This window comes from Canis aureus, chromosome 13 (assembly GCF_053574225.1).
Source record: "Canis aureus isolate CA01 chromosome 13, VMU_Caureus_v.1.0, whole genome shotgun sequence".
Classification (NCBI taxonomy): Eukaryota; Metazoa; Chordata; class Mammalia; order Carnivora; family Canidae; genus Canis; species Canis aureus.
The window spans coordinates 47,748,316-47,765,346 of NC_135623.1; the positions used below are offsets into that span (position 1 = coordinate 47,748,316).

Below are 17,031 nucleotides of genomic sequence, written 5' to 3' on the forward strand. Positions count from 1 at the left end.
CTTGCAGGCAGCCCGATGTGGGACTGATCCCAGGACCCTGGGATCATAACCTGAGCCGAAGGCAGATGCTCATCCACTGAACCATCCAGGCATCTTAAGAATTCTAAACTTTATTTATTTATTTTTAAAGATTTTATTTATTTATTCATGAGAGACACACAGAGAGAGAGAGAGAGAGAGAGAAGTAAAGATACAGACAGAGGGAGAAGCAGGCTCCATGCAGGGAGCCCAACCTGGGACTCAATCTTGGGACCCCAGGATCACACCCTGGACCAAAGGCAGGCACCAAACCGCTGAGCCACCCAGGGATCCCCAAGAATTCTAAACTTTAAATCATCTTTATTTATTTCAAGTTTGCTTATTTTTTGACATATGTACATTACTTTCATCTCTTTCAAACCTGACTCATGTCTTTCATTGTTAACTTTATTTTTGCAAATGGACCATTGAATCAAAGCACTAAGTTTACTGATGACAGTGGATTCTCCTGAATCTTGTTTTACCCTTAATTGTTAAAATGTGTCTTTGGTACAGTCAATGCAGTTTGCTCACGGTAGGCATAAAGAAGGCAGGATGTCTGTCTTTGCTGTTTCCTGGCTATTCATCTCATTTGGAAATAGCCTACTTCAAGTAGTTAAATCTATTCCTGGGGGATCTCCTTTCTTTATGTCTTATTTTTTCCTTTCTTTCTTCTTTTATTTTTTTCTATTACATCATACAAGTAATTTGACATGAGGAGACCTTAAAGGCAATGGTTTCCTGTGGCAATGGTGACTTCCCTATCACTGGAAGTGTTCATTTGGGCATAGATGTGAGCCATTGGAACCATTCTTTCATCAAAACCAAATATTTATTAAAACACCCCCTTTGCCAGGTACTGAGATACTCACTAGGAGTTCAGGGGTAGAAAGCCATGCTCCTGGGGCCCCTGGATGGCACAGTCAGTTAAGCATCCAACTCTTGGTTTTGGCTCAGGTTGTGATCTCAGGGTCTTGAGAATAAGCGATGCTCAGTGTGGAGTCCGCTTAAGACTTTCTCCTTCTCCTTCTGCCCCTCCCTACTGCATGTTATCGCTCTCAAGCTAATAAATCTGAAAAAGAGAGAGAGAGAGAGAAAGTCATGCTCTTAACAAGGGTCCATTTTAGGTGTCAGACATACAGCTTTAAATCAAGTGCTGATTATTCTAATGGAAAATGGGGAATTCAACTATCAAACTATTGCATGGCCCAGAAGACATTTAAGAATATTGTGAAAATCTCAATGTTACCCAGGGCAATTTACACGTTTAATGCAATCCCTATCAAAATACCATGGACTTTCTTCAGAGAGTTAGAACAAATTATTTTAAGATTTGTGTGGAATAGCCAGAGGAATTTTGAAAAAGAAAACCACAGCTGGGGGCATCACAATTCCAGATTTCAGGTTGTACTACAAAGCTGTGGTCATGAAGACATTGTGGTACTGGCACAAAAACAGACACATAGATCATTGGAACAGAGTAGAGAATCCAGAAGTGGACCCTGAACTTTATAGTCAACTAATATCGATAAAGGAGGAAAGACTATCCACTGGAAAAAAGACAGTCTCTTCAATAAATGGTGCTGGGAAAATTGGACATCCACATGCAGAAGAATGAAACTAGACCACTCTCTTGCACTATACACAAAGATAAACTCAAAATGGATGAAAGATCTAAATGTGAGACAAGATTCCATCAAAATCCTAGAGGAGAACACAGGCAACACCCCTTTTGAACTCGGCCACAGTAACTTCTTGCAAGATACATCCATGAAGGCAAAAGAAACAAAAGCAAAAATGAACTATTGGGACTTCATCAAGATAAGAAGCTTTTGCACAGCAAAGGATACAGTCAACAAAACTCAAAGACAACCTACAGAATGGGAGAAGATATTTGCAAATGACATATCAGATAAAGGGCTAGTTTCCAAGATCTATAAAGAACTTATTAAACTCAACACCAAAGAAACAAACAATCCAATCATGAAATGGGCAAAAGACATGAAGAGAAATCTCACAGAGGAAGACATAGACATGGCCAACATGCACATGAGAAAATGCTCTGCATCACTTGCCATCAGGGAAATACAAATCAAAACCACAATGAGATACCACCTCACACCAGTGAGAATGGGGGATATTAACAAGGCAGGAAACAACAAATGTTGGAGAGGATGCAGAGAAAAGGGAACCCTCCTGCACTGTTGGTGGGAATGTGAACTGGTGCAGCCACTCTGGAAAACTGTGTGTAGGTTCCTCAAAGAGTTAAAAATAGACCTGCCCTATGACCCAGCAATTGCACTGCTGGAGATTTACCCCAAAGATACAGATGGAATGAAACGCCGGGACACCTGCACCCCGATGTTTCTAGCAGCAATGTCCACAATAGCCAAACTGTGGAAGGAGTCTCGGTGTCCATCGAAAGATGAATGGATAAAGAACCTGTGGTTTATGTATACAATGGAATATTACTCAGCCATTAGAAATGACAAATATGCACCATTTGCTTCAATGTAGATGGAACTGGAGGGTATTATGCTGAGTGAAATAAGTCAATCAGAGAAGGACAAACATTATATGTTCTCATTCATTTGGGGAATATAAATAATAGTGAAAGGGAATAGAAGGGAAGGGAGAAGAAATGGGTAGGAAATATCAGAAAGGGAGACAGAACATGAGAGACTCCTAACTCTGGGAAACGAACTAGGGGTGGTGGAAGGGGAGGACGTCAGGGGATGGGGGGTGAATGGGTGATGGGCACTGAGGGGGGCACTTGACGGGATGAGCACTGGGTGTTAATCTGTATGTTGGCAGTTTGAACACCAATAAAAAATAAATTTATTATTAAAAAAAGAATATTGTCTAATTCCTGAGAGTCTAAAAATTCATCTGCAAGCTTGCTAGAGGGATTATTAAAGATGGAAAATAAGAATGGTCTTCAAGTCCAGATGAACTTGGATTAGAAATCTGACTATACCACCTTTAAAGCTCAGTTAGCTTTTTTTTTTTTTTTTAATCTTTAAAAAGCAAATATTTTGAAGAGGGCTAGATGGGATAATACATAGAAAGCCCCAGTACCTGTTAGGTATGGTATAGTAGAGGTGTGTTTATGAAATTGGAGATTGGATTTAAACAAATATTTCAGGGTCTTTTCCTTTTTTCCTCTCTCAATATGTATGTTGGGGCGATGGAGTGGAGAGGAGGTTTTATATTAAGCAAAAAGGGAAGAAAAATGTGAAGATCTAGGGAACACTATAATGAACTGTGACAATGTACTATGTGTCCTGAGCCAGTTCTGAAGGCAGTGAGCCTCAGTAGAGCATCCTTTATGCACCCAAAGAAGATAATGATATTCAGTATGTCCAAGTGTTTGTGCCCGGTGACAGTTTTATCATCCGTTTCTGTTAGCAACCTCAGAGAACCTGGAAAAATTAATCTTAGTGTGCTTTATTTTAGAGAGAAAAGTTTTTAAAAATATATTTTATTGCTTTATTTATTATTTCTCATTATGGAAAGAACAGTGCATTCCTGACCTCATTAGCAGCTGGCTCTTTGTGAGGCACTTTAGTAACAATAATAACCAGTTTTGGAGGTGCCTGGGTGGCTCAGTCAGTTAATCATCTGCCTTCAACTCAGGTCATGATCCCAGAGTCCTGGGCTTGAGCCCCCCACATCAGGCTCCCTGCTGGGTGGGAGTCTGTTTCTCCCTGTCCCTCTGCCAGTCCCCCTGCTTGTGCTCTCTCTCTCTCTCAAGTAAATAAATAAATAAATAAATAAATAAATAAATAAATAAATATTTAAAAATATATAACTAGTTTTGTCAGATTGTACAAATTACAAATGTTTCCACAATGGGTGATCTCATCTTTGTGAATCCCATTTTACAGATGAGGACATCGAATCTCAGAAATGACTTGTCTGAAGTCATGTAGTTGGTATGTGTTATAGTAGAAACTTGAACTCTGGTCTCTCCTATCATATTGCACATAAATGGGCTATGCCTCAGATTAGGTCAGAATTTTCAATGAAAATAAAATTAAAATTGGATTAATATCTGTCATTATATTTTATTTCAGTCTTAAATATGAGTAGATAATCTTATAAAAGCTTTTATATTATCATTTAATTTACCCCTGCTGATCAATTTATATTCTACTCAATTTTTATATTCTATTAAATGTGGTGTCACTGAAAACTTATGGAGTATAATGAGTTGATGAGATTGGACAAACAAATCCCTTAAAATACACACACACACACTCCCCGAGGCATTTATTTAAACATAAGACCTGTATGCCATAATTAATTTAAGCAACTAATACTTGCTTGTTATGTTATTAGTAAGCTACTTTCAAATACTCCAATATAAATGGTGTGATGTAAATTTTTTTTTTTTTTGGTGTGATGTAAATTAACTTTAATTTATACTATAAGGATGGTCAGTTACAGTAATGTGCTGGCAACACAGCTCTGGGAAGGATAGTCCTGATTTGTATTACTTGCTGATTTCTGTTTTGAAACTCTTCTCACCATGGCCAGTTTCAGCAAGCAACCAGTGTGAGGTCACGGAATGCAGTGTTGGGAAGAGATGTGCACTATTGACTCATAGCCAGCACAAGCCAGCTGTAGCACACACACTGTGACCTTGCAGTTGTCTACTCAGGGATCCAGATCCAGAACACTTCAAATGTTGCTATTTAAAACTGCACCAGAGGGTTTGGTGATGAGTGCAAGGGATGTTGGACATAACTTCTAGGGTGTAAGTGAATGATGGTGTGCAAAGTACATATTGGGCTAAAAGAAGATTGTATAGACATCTCTGTCCTTGAAGGAACAAAATTGAAGAATCCAACAAAACCCAGAAGCCTAACATCTTTAGATTATATGTTTTACGTCTAGAATTTTGATTCTGTGTCTCTATTTAATCAACACTGTGTCACCTGAGCTAATTAGAGTTTTGCTAATTTTTGTACTCAACTATTATTGTAAAGCTTGTTGGTGTGCCTGAAAAGCAGAAAGCAGGGACTTCCCCAAGCCCATGGGAATAGTTTGTATGACAATTTTGAAGCTTGCCTACTCATAAATATTTCTATGTGGCAGAATTTGGTCTGAGATTTACTTTCACTATGCTTACCACCTAATGGTGAGGTAGAGAAAGAGATCATAGCTTCTACTTATCTCATATCATATTACCAAATACTGAGGCAATAAATATTTACCAAGAGAATCTGATAATTTTAGGGCCAACTTGGCATATATCAATTTTCAATGACACAAATGTGTACTATGTTTGGGGCATTGTAGCATGATAAAGTCCCTGTCTGCAGAAAGCTTTTAGGTTGATTGTATCATGAACAATTTCAAAATGCAATGTTACCATTTGCATTTGTAAGGAATGAAAACAAATCAGATGCCAAGATCACACATACCCGCAAAGAAAGGTTTATTCATAATACTGGGGTTGAAGGTGAATATACAGATCCTTTCACTCTCTTATCAGATAGCAAGGCCTTAAATAGAAACTAACAAAAGTGTGTAGGTAACGTTTAACTGTAGTGATTACGTGGCACCTTGGAATAATGGGTTTAAAATATGGCCTCCAAGTTTCTGACCTTCCTTCCTTCTAGATGTGGGAGGTCTGTGTCCCTTCTCCTTGAGTCATTATGGATTGTGATTGCTTGACCAATAGAATATGACAGAAATATTGCTGTGCCAGTTTCTTAAAATATGAGTTTGGGAACTGGCACTGGATCTGGTAAGAAATAGGACCAGATTTCAAGAAATTGCTTGCAATCTTTGTAGAATGAGGTAAAAGGCTCATTCTAATAGTGAGCTACCTACTGGAGGAACGTAGAAACATGACCCCCACATACTACCCAATAACCAAATGATGTATCATCTTTGGCACACCAGTGAGCATTCTATCAGCCATGGCTACTTTGAAAGGATTGAGCTTCAAGTAGAAAACTCTAAGGGAACTAGATCTAAGACTTGATGGTATTTATATGTACTGCGGTGGGGGGATGTCAACAGGATATAGGAGCCCATCAATCTAAAAGGATTAAACTCAAGTCCAGATTCCCATCCCCGCCTCTGTTCTACTCATAGCCTTCCTCATTTCAGTGAAATGGAAACTCCATTCTTATTATTGGTCAGGTGAAGTCACCCTTGATGACTCCTCTTCCTCTCACATGCCCCATCTGACCCCTTGGGAAAACCTGTTGATTCTACTTTTTTTTTTTTTAATTTTTATTTATTTATGATAGTCACACAGATTGAGAGAGAGAGAGGCAGAGACACAGGCAGAGAGAGAAGCAGGCTCCACGCACCGGGAGCCCGACGTGGGATTCGATCCTGGGTCTCCAGGATTGCGCCCTGGGCCAAAGGCAGGCGCCAAACTGCTGCGCCACCCAGGGATCCCTGTTGATTCTACTTTTGAAATATATCCAGAGTGGGATCCCTCTTCACCATCCCCATTGTCTCCACCCTGGTCCACATGTCCACTATCTCTTACCTAGATTATTGGAGTAGTTTCCCAGTGGCTCTCTGCTCCTACCTTTGAAACCCTACCTCCTTTTTATTTATGGTCAACACAGCAACTGGCGTGAGTCTGTTGAAAGGGCTAGGTGGATGCCGAAGTGTAATTGATGAACAATAAACTGCACAAATTTTAAATGTACAATTTGAGAAATTTTGACACACTTATGAACCCATAAACCATTGCCATAATCCAAGTAGTAAACATATCCATCACAGGCTATAAGTTCCCTGTTGTCTTTGGTAAGCTTTTTTTCACCCCCATCTACCCCAGTCCCCAGACAACTATTGAGCTAGCTGTTTTCTGTTACTACAGATTAGTTTGCATTTTTCATAATTTTATATAAATGGAATCACAGAGTACAAATTTCTTTTTTTTTTTTTTAATTTTTTATTTATTTGTGATAGTCACAGAGAGAGAGAGAGAGAGAGAATGAGGCAGAGACACAGGCAGAGGGAGAAGCAGGCTCCATGCACCGGGAGCCTGACGTGGGATTCGATCCCGGGTCTCCAGGATCGCGCCCTGGGCCAAAGGCAGGCGCCAAACCGCTGCGCCACCCAGGGATCCCACAGAGTACAAATTTCTTTTCTGGCTTCTTCCACTCAGCATAACTATTTTGAGATACAGCCACATATCAATAGTTCATTTCTCTTAGTTGCTGAAGAGTCGACCATTGTATGGTTATGCTGCAATCTGTTTATCCATTCACCTGTGGATGGAAATTTGGGTTGTTTTAGTTTTTGGCTATTATAAATAAATCTGTTATGACCATTCACGTATAAATCCATGTATGAACATATGATTTCACTTTTCTTGAGTATATACATAGGATGGAATGGCTGCGTCATGTGGTAGTTGTACATTTGACACTTCAAGAAGCTTTTCCAAAGTTGTTGCACCGTTTTCTTCTCTCCACTAGCCTGTGAGAGTTCTAGTTCCTCCAAAACTTCACCAACATTTTGAATGATGAATTAAAAAACTTTTAGCCATTCTAAGAAGCAAATAGTGGTATCTCATTGTGGTTTAAATTTGCATTTTTCCAAACAACTAATGGTGTAAAAATCTTTTCATGTGCTTATCTGCCATCTATATGTCTTCTTTGGTGAATGTCCCAATTTCTTATCCATTTTTTATTATTGAGTGTTAAGAATTTTTTAAAGAATTTTAAAAAAATAGATTTGTAATAGAATCTCTTCATTGGATATATAATTTATAAATATTTTCTCTCAGTCAGTGGTTTATATTTTCATCCTCTTAACGTTTAGTATGTTCTTACAGAGTTTTAACACAGGTGAGTTATTTTACAAACTGTTTTTTGTTTAAAGAGGATCATAGGTAGATCTGGGAAGAAAAAAGTAATAGCAAACAATTCAATGGTTTGATGTTGAATGCTTTTTTTGCATGATTTTCTTTAGTTGGCATGTACTGAGTGACCTTTCTTTATAAAGCATTGTAGTGTAATAAGCATTGTGGTAAGTAATGTTTAAACTTGAATTCTGGGCCCAAAGCAAACTTTTAAAAACAGTTTCCAGTTTAGGGGTGCCTGAGTGGCTCAGTTGGTTAAACACCTGGCCCTTGGTTTTGGCTCAGGTCATGATCTCAGGGTACTGTGATTGCACTCCCTGTGGGGCTCTCTGCTCAGTGGGGAATCTGCTTGGGATTCTTTCCCTCTGCCCCTCCCCCCACTTTCAGATAAATAAATCTTAAAAGAAAAAGTCTCCAGTTTAAAGAAGACCTTATTCTCATGGTTCTCACTGTATTGTGTCTGGTCTGCAGTCTAAGCCAAAACATCCATGCATGCTATCTGTATTTCTATGCTTATGTTGTCATCTGTATCTATAACTATTTTTATTTCTATATATGTATGTATGACTTGCAAAAAAAATCCAACTTGCATTCACATTCAGCTCATGTCTTTGGTCAGATGTAACCATTGGGAATACTGTTATGATCTCAGAAGTAAACTGAATGATAATATAATACATGTCACAAAACCCATGTACTTTAGTCCACAGTAAAAACATGAATCTTCTCTCAGTCCTTTATCCAGACATTTATAAAGCAAGATAGATTATAACCAATGAGGCCACATTGACAGCATGTGGAATAACAGTTTACAATGGTGGGAAGAGAGAGATAAAATACAGATCCAACAACTACAATGCACAGAAGTCTGTATTTATTTTATATAGCTACAGAAAGCCTTATAAGCATGAATTCTTGAGTCATCAAAAGTTTATAATAATTTATTTCAGAAATGGTTGAAATAAATTATAACTTAAAGGAATAAAGTTTTGAGGAACATATAATTAAATTCTTGATTAATATAAAAGAATTTATGTTATGAAAGGATCTGAGGCTATAAAAAGTGTAAGACTTATGAAAGAATGGCATCAGAAAGCTGAATGGAGTTAGTGTGGAGAGTTTATCTTCAAAATGCTTCCGCTTTAAATATTCTAAGTACAGAATAGAAAGATACGGTTAATTGGAGGGAGAAAGTAATACCTATTGAATGGAATTCTGCACGGTGGCAATAATGGAAAAGGGATATTCTTATTCAACGAGTTATTAAGCCTCATAATATCAAAATTTTATCTAACATTTGAAATATTTGATTTAGAAAATTAAGAACAGGTAGGATCTGAAGGAAGGAAGTTTATTTTCTCTGTTGGAGTTTTTCAGGATTTAAAAGCATAACTTTAGGGCAGCCCAGGTGGCTCAGCAGTTTAGCGCCATGTTCAGCCCAGGGCCTGATCCTAGAGACCTGGGATGGAGTCTCATGTCAGGCTCCCTGCATGGAGCCTGCTTCTCCCTCTGCCTGTGTCTCTGCCTCTCTCTCTCTGTGTGTGTGTCTCTCATGAATAAATAAATAAAATCTTAAAAAAATTTAAAAAATAAATAAAAGCATAACTTTAGAAACAGCCCAATCTAAGATTGGGTCATGGCATGATCTCTGACTTGGCTTCCAGAAACCCTAGGATCCTCATCTGCAAAATGGAGCTAGAAATCCCCACCTCACAGGAAAATGGTGGAGATGACATGGAATGCAAGCTTAGTACCGTACCTGGCCCAAGGTTTCAGACACTCAATAACTATTAAGTATTACAGTTATCGTTCTTGTTTCTTAAGGCAGATGTCTGAAAGTGAGGAAGCCCTGGAAAATTCAAAGAACATCAGTTGTCGGTCCTATAATTTGGTATTGAGGATTGAAATCAGGTTTCATTTTCATCTGTTTTTGTTCCTTTGATTTTAATACCAAACTTAAGCCCCCAGAAAAAACTGACTACTTTTTGGGGGTGTCCCCTGATGCTTTGTGGGCTCCACCTGGGTTTCAGCCATTATTCTACCTACTCGACAGATGAGGAGGTCCCTGAGGTTAAGTGTTCTACACAACGATACCCAGGTCAAAGGCAGAGTTAAAGTATGCCCCGGGTCGCATAACTCATTCCCTGTTCAAGAATCTTCCCTAATCCCTGGTGCCATTTGGGAATGGTTTCAAAGGCATTCCAATTGCAGAATCATGCCAGTGCACTGGTTATCAATTATTTTGTTGATCCCTTAGCAAATCCTCAAACTGATTTTTCTGCCCTCCTGGGACACAAATCACAAAGCTGACCTTAACTGCTTTGGCATCCCCCTCTACTCCCAAGGCACACAAAAGAGCAATGCGGGGCTAGTGATTTATTGTTTTCCCACGCAGGTCACCCTCAAGCCCAGACAGATAGAGAAGATCTGTCTTTAATGAGAGAAATGTACCATTACTTGGTCATAAATTCAACTTAATCGTAATTTTAGTAGGGCAGCTTGCCCAGGCTTTGTAGAAACACAAATCAAAAATCCCAAATTCCAGGCATATCCTCCTAGAAACTCTTTTGGCAACTCCATTCCCCTTGCTTTTTAAGGAAATCCATTTCCCTAGTTATAGTCCCTAGTTGCTTAGGGTAGATTTGCACAAAGTCTAAAATCACTGTGGCAGCAGAGAGGGGAGTGGGTGGCATGCTGCTCAAATTATTTTTGCCAAGTGTTAGGCCCTGACTTCAGTCGTCAAGGAGGCACAAATGAACTGGCACACAGATTCAGTATACAGCCCAGGAAAAGTAGTTTGCAGTAAGAATATTCAGACAATTCTAAGGAAAAGTTTTATTTTTTTTCCAAATCCTTATGTCCTTGGTCAGTTCTAAACTGACTAATACTAGTCCTTACCACTCTTGGATTGCAGAACATGTTTTTATCCACAGACTTGGCTTAATTTGAGTTGCTGGGTTAGAAGTGTATAATAGAGTATTTTCAGGCATAATGCTATAGACACCTTGCCACACTCTTAGAGGTGTCGACTTGAATGTACCCTCTTACCTTGTATCATATCCTGTGCTTACCTCCACTGTAACACCTTGCAGCTCCTATTGTGTTTAATTATTCATATATGTTGTCTTCCACTCATCTGTGTCATCCCAGGCGTAGGATCATATCTGAGTATGTTCCCCTAGTTTCTATACTCTAAACAGATAGTCAACATTTGTTGAGTGAACAAAAGTATGAATGAAGGAAGTTTCTGCCTTTCCAGTATGATCTGACTTTTAAGTTAGCCTGGTAAACAGCCATTTTTTTCTATTTTCAGGATGATATGCTTGGCAAGGTGAGACAGTGCTCTGAAAGACAGTGGAGAAAGAACAGGACTGAGGACAACTGCCTCCCACAGGTAGGGTAACTGGAGTCCGTTAAAAATATTACTTCATTAATTTAAGCAAATATGTATAGATTGCCAACATATCTAAAGCATGTGTGTCAACCACAAAGAACATTCAAGGTGACTAGAAATCAAAGAGCTTATAATCTTTAATTCTAAAATCTAATGTATAATGTTATCATAATTTTTTTTTTCCAATAGCATAGCTCTATCCAGAGAAAAGACATGAAATTCTAGTGTTCTTCTTCCGATTTGGTTTTGTAGGTGGGTCTACTGACACTCCTCCCTTCATTTGTAGAGGGGAGTTTAACTGGCAATTTATTTGTGTTGCTATTCATTCATCTAGGATATGGGAAGGTCAGGATTAGAGTAGGAAAAGGCCTGGAATTCTCATGGAATGGCATGTTTGAATCCTTATAATTCTCTAGGAAGAGTGATGGACAGCTATCATTTGTATACCTTCTATTTACATGATGTTAATTTACATTTACATCTCAGTAAAACTGGAAAAAAAGGAATTCAGAAATAATGACAAAAAGGCAGTGGCTCTCAAGCTTGGGCAAGCATCAGAATCACCAGGAAGCCTTATTAAGACACGGATTGCTGGGCTCCACCTCCAAAGCTTCAAAGTCAGTGGTTCTGGGTTAGGATTCCAGAAGTTGTATTTCTAAAAAGTCCCCAAGCAGTGCCGATGATACTGGTCCAACACCAGCTGATCTAAGGTAACCCATGATACTTATCCTCTACCATATCTTGCTCTGCCATTCTCTCATGTAACCCCATATAGTGATTATATTTTTATGGTTTCATCAGGGTAGCCTTGGACTGGGGTGAAAGAAAATCAGTTTGAATTATTTTTTAGCCATTTCTTAGTGACCCAGGACATGTATGTTTTATGTCAGGTATTTTCCTTTTGCCCATTTAGTCTGTGTACTTATAAACTGCCTCTTCTGCCATTAGTTGGAAACAAAAACGATGATAATATCAATGAAAGCAACACGTAAACCTACTGTTAGCAAAGACATATATACATGTGAAATATTTTACTTACACCATTGACCTTGTGTGAATAACTACCTGAAATGATGAATTTAATATTAGCTCTTGGATTCTTTCTTCTTTCCTTCATGTGCTCTGACTAGGAAAATAATTGTAGCTTCAGTCTAAATGGGGAAATATCAGCCAGGTCTTTCTGTCTTCTAGATAGTTCCTGTAGTCCAGCCAAACTATCTGGCTTTCTGATTAGACAGTTTCTATAAAGGGAAAAATTTTTTTCCTCAAGAATCTTTTTTAGTTATTTTCCCATCTCATGATGAAAGGCTTATCTAAAAGCCCAAACTTCATTCAGGATTCCTCCCCATTCTTTGTCATCACCCGTCCTTCCCTGACCCAACTCACCCCTCAGACAGCCAGGGATTTAAAAATATGTTGGAAGATTTTAATGGTGTCTGCAGAGTAGAATTATATTCTTCTGTAATGTGGCATTCGGACACCGAGCAGAAAGATAGCACAGTCTGTCTAGCTCTTTGTAATTAGTTTCATGATACTGTTTTAATTATGGCACAGCTTAATCACTGACTATGCACAAATTATACCACATAGTTAAAATAATTATGGGGATTTGATAAGATAATTATTTGAATTCATATAATGCTTCTTTTCCAATGGGCTCCACACTTTAAAAGGAAAGAGAGTAAAGAAGCAGAGCCCATTGATGCTAGTATTTGTCATTTTCTATACCTTGTCAGGGCTGGCCAGGGGAATATCGTTCCTTCATTTCAGAGCCTCTTGTACCTGCCCAAGGAAACATTTTATCCAGTACTCAAAGATTCTGAAGATAGTGAGAAATGATATGAACCTTGTTTGCCAGCTAATACTTAATACAGACTACATACTTAGTACCCTATACAAGCCTGTGTGGATGCATTAGTTCTAAATACAATGCTTTGTTTACATAACTGTGGGCTGCTATCTTCATAAGCAATTCTTTACTTTCAGGAGAGTACAGTCTGATCATAGATCTTTCTTAAAACTACTCTGCAATTTGTATGGTTTATTGAACATTCGTTCATTCATTCATTCACAGTAACATGCCTACTATGTGCCAAGTGCTATTCTAAACCCTAACAGTAAATAAGTTAAGCAAAATTCCTACCCTCATGGCACTGATGTAGGGGACATTCCAGACATAAGGGGAACTGACAGGGAACAAACAATGAAATAATGACTTCAGTTATGATTAGTCCTATGAGTAAATTAAATCAGGGCTGGGGAATAGAGAGTGTCTAGAGTGGGGAAATTTTAGATAGATCAGGAACTATCTTTTTAAGAAGATGACATTTGAACAGAGTCCTGATGATAAGGAGAAATTAAACATGTGAAGAGTAGGGGAAAAGGAATTTAGGCAGAAGGAAGAATAAGTGCAAGGGGCTGAGTCTATATTGAGCTTAGTGGCTCTGGGAACAGCAGGCAGAGTAGAGGGGCTGGAGCAGAATGAGTAGAGGGGAGAGATTTGGGGGCTGAGGCAGAGGCCAGGTCAGAGGGCTATGCCCCCTGACTGTAGGATTGGATTTAAAGGTGATAAGATGTCTTAGAAGGTTTATATTGCCTGATTCACAATTTCAATTTTTGATTTCTAATCTGACTGAAGAGATTAGATTTATGAGCAAGAATTGAGATGAGAAAGACTAAAGGATATAAGACCTTTTTGTAGACATTTGAGTTTGCGATAGTATCACACATCCAAGTGAAGCGTCTAATATAAATCTGGAACTCAAAGGATAGGTCCAAATGGGAGAGATGTATGTGAGAGTCCTTCTGTATACACATAATATATGTATACAGAAGCTGGATCTACCTAAGCTGGATCCAAGGTGAGTGGAGAAATGAGGTAATGCATAGGATATATATATATCCTATATATATATATAGGATATATGTATATCCTATATATATATCCTATATATATATATATATCTCCATATCATTGCTCTATCCTAAAAGAGATTTTTAAAAAAATGTTATTTTTTAAAAAACTTGAGTATAGTTGACACACACAATGTTACATTAGCTTTAGGTGTGCAAAACAGAGATTCAACAAGTTTATATGTTGTGTTATGCTCTTTTATGATGCGTGTAATGAATAGGAAGTAACAGAGTATGACTTTAATGCATTTTTTGTTTCTTTGTTTAATAGAAAATAGCAGAATTTAGATATTCAAATAAATCTTACTCTTCAAAGGAGCCATTTGAGAGGGCTAGCCAATTGGCCTAATAATACTGCCATTGCTTAGAACTTTCTTAGAATGATTGGGACTCGCTTTTAGATTTGCTTATGCTCCATAAGAAAGTCAGTCTTTTTCATAAAATTTTATTTTTGTTTAAAAATAGAACTGGATTAAAAATTAACCTGCTATCGTACTTGTAATGGTTTAAAAAAATAAAACCAAATAATTCACCATAGGGAGATGAATTGACATCATTGATGATTTTAAAATGAATTTGTCACTTGCTTTGGGGATTCTCAGAACAGCATTTGGATATTTTTTGAGCAATAAACAGATGACTAGGATTAGTACACAACCTCCCATGTGATAATTTTGAAGGAAATGCTGCTTATTTGGATTTTAAACTTTAGTTTTATTCATTCAATTCACTTCTTCATTCACGAAAAAATGTATTATCTGTCATACGACAGGTGGTTTTCTAGGCAGTGAAAAGGCAGTTATAAGCAATAAAATATGCTAATTTTCAGGACTTGATCTTTGGCCTAAAAGATTAGTACAAACAGCTTTTAAAAATCCCATTTCTGCAAATAGCTCCATTAATCAATTTATTGAAACAAAGACATTTACATGAAGGAATAAAATTTAACTTTACTTTTACCTTTCCTCTTCCTATTATATTTCCAGATACCTAACTCTCAACCTCTGATTTTTAAGTTTATTTATTTATTTATTTTAAAAAATATTTTATTTATTTATTCATGAGAGACACACAGAGAGAGGCAAAGACACAGGCAGAGGGAGAAGCAGGTTCCCTGAGGGGAGCCCCATGTGGGACTTGATCCTGGATCCCAGGATCATGCCCTGAGCCAAAGGCAGATGCTCAACCACTGAGCTACCCAGGCTCCCCTGGTTTTTAAGTTAAGTAATCTGTTCCTATATGGCATAAAATCCCCTTCAGACATTGAACACCCTATTATTTTTCTTTCTCCTCCATCTTGTTACTAGGAGATGTTCACAAATTTCTGGGGTAGGATTCTAATTTATTAATTAATTCATAGTAAGGTGTAAATTATTTGATGCTGATTTACTACAGCCTGAATTTTAATTTTAAAAACAGAACAAAATTTAGATCAAAGAAATACATCTGTAATGATGGGGAAGTAAAGGATTTGCAAGTAGTAAAATGATATATTTCTTGGCTGAGAGCCTTCTCCATGTCTCTGAAATCACAGCCTATACAGCTTACATAAATTGGCAATCATAATCTCTAGGAACAAGAAACTTTCAGTTTCCCCTTGATGCTACTATTTCTTTTTCTTTTAAAGAAATATTCTGTAGCCCTCCAGTGCCATATAATACATTAGCAAGCAGTCCTTATAGTTTTGCTAGAGCAATGGACCAAATTTTGCCTTGGCCTTTGTTTAGCTGGAAGGTGCCTACCCACTGAACTTGGGCTCTCCACTACCATTGCTCCTCAGCCTTATGCAGCATATTATTACAATCAGCTTCACTTGTTCCCAGTTCTTTCAGCATCTGTAGTGGCAGCTGGCGCATCTCCCACATCATCAGGAAGTGCATTCAAGGGTATCCGGCTAGAAAGCTCCCCCAGCAAGCATTTCTTCATATTACAAAATGAAGAAGCAAGGTTTCAGTTGGAGGTATTCATATTTGGGGTCAAGTAAGGTAGAGTAAAGTTGGAGAGATCTTCCATCATCAAAATATCTTCATCATGGGTGAGACCAGTAAAAATATTCATTTTTTTTTCTAGTGGACTGGCATTCCTTTGACCCTGGTTTAATCAGAAAAGGGATGAGCAGAATTATGTGATTGGCACTGCCCTTGTTTGTTTTCTAAATTCTCAAAGAGAATTGCTCTCATACCATGGGTTTTCCCTCAAGATCTACAGTTCTGATTACTGTGGTTCACTTTTGTGTGGAGTTTTCTGCATTTTGCCTTTGGAAGCCCATATCTATCTTTATTCCAGCAGTTAATAGGAAAATTCCATTGTGCCACTTGTGGTTGCTTTTTTTTTCCTTGAGAAAACAACCTCTATTGTCCTCTACCTGTCTTTACCTCCTGTATTCTGTACTAATGTATAATTGCTTGTCAGAGAGGTGATGATGATGATCAGCACATGTCAGAAAACGGTTCTGATTAATTAGAAAGAGCTATGTTTTCAGAGATTTAGCTCATGTGAAAATAAGTGTGGCCCAGAGAACTGGCTTGTATATTTTCTCCTTGGGGAAGTGCTTTGGGACAACATCTCTCAAGGTCATTCATTTTTTGTCTAATTTTTTAGTATGCTGTATGTCTGGTAATGAGCATTAGAGCCAGAAGTGTTGCTAGCCTTCAACAGCCTTTGGCAGATATTGAGATAAACATATCTCTTGAAGAAAGACTAATTGGAATCTGATATGTTTACAGAAGCTAACAATTATTGAGTGCTTACTTTGTACCAGGCAATATGCTAGGAATTTCTGCATATATTATGTCATAAAGCCTCAATTTTTTGTATATTAGTTGGAATATAGATTTTACTTCATTTTATTTAAATCTTCTTT

The 17,031-nt window shown here is 37.9% G+C and overlaps 1 long non-coding RNA gene across 5 annotated transcripts in view; it reads left to right on the top strand.

Annotated features, from left to right (window-relative positions):
* Nucleotides 1-17,031, top strand: part of LOC144282443 (uncharacterized) — a 119,066-nt gene that overhangs the window by 40,717 nt on the left and 61,318 nt on the right. For 4 of the 5 annotated variants that reach the window (XR_013350878.1, XR_013350881.1, XR_013350880.1 and 1 more), the window contains exon 2: nt 11,175-11,255. This is a non-coding gene — a long non-coding RNA (uncharacterized LOC144282443). Of the gene's footprint in view, nt 1-11,174; nt 11,256-11,741; nt 11,966-17,031 lie in introns of all 5 variants that reach the window. The other variant, XR_013350879.1, reaches the window with a different exon arrangement.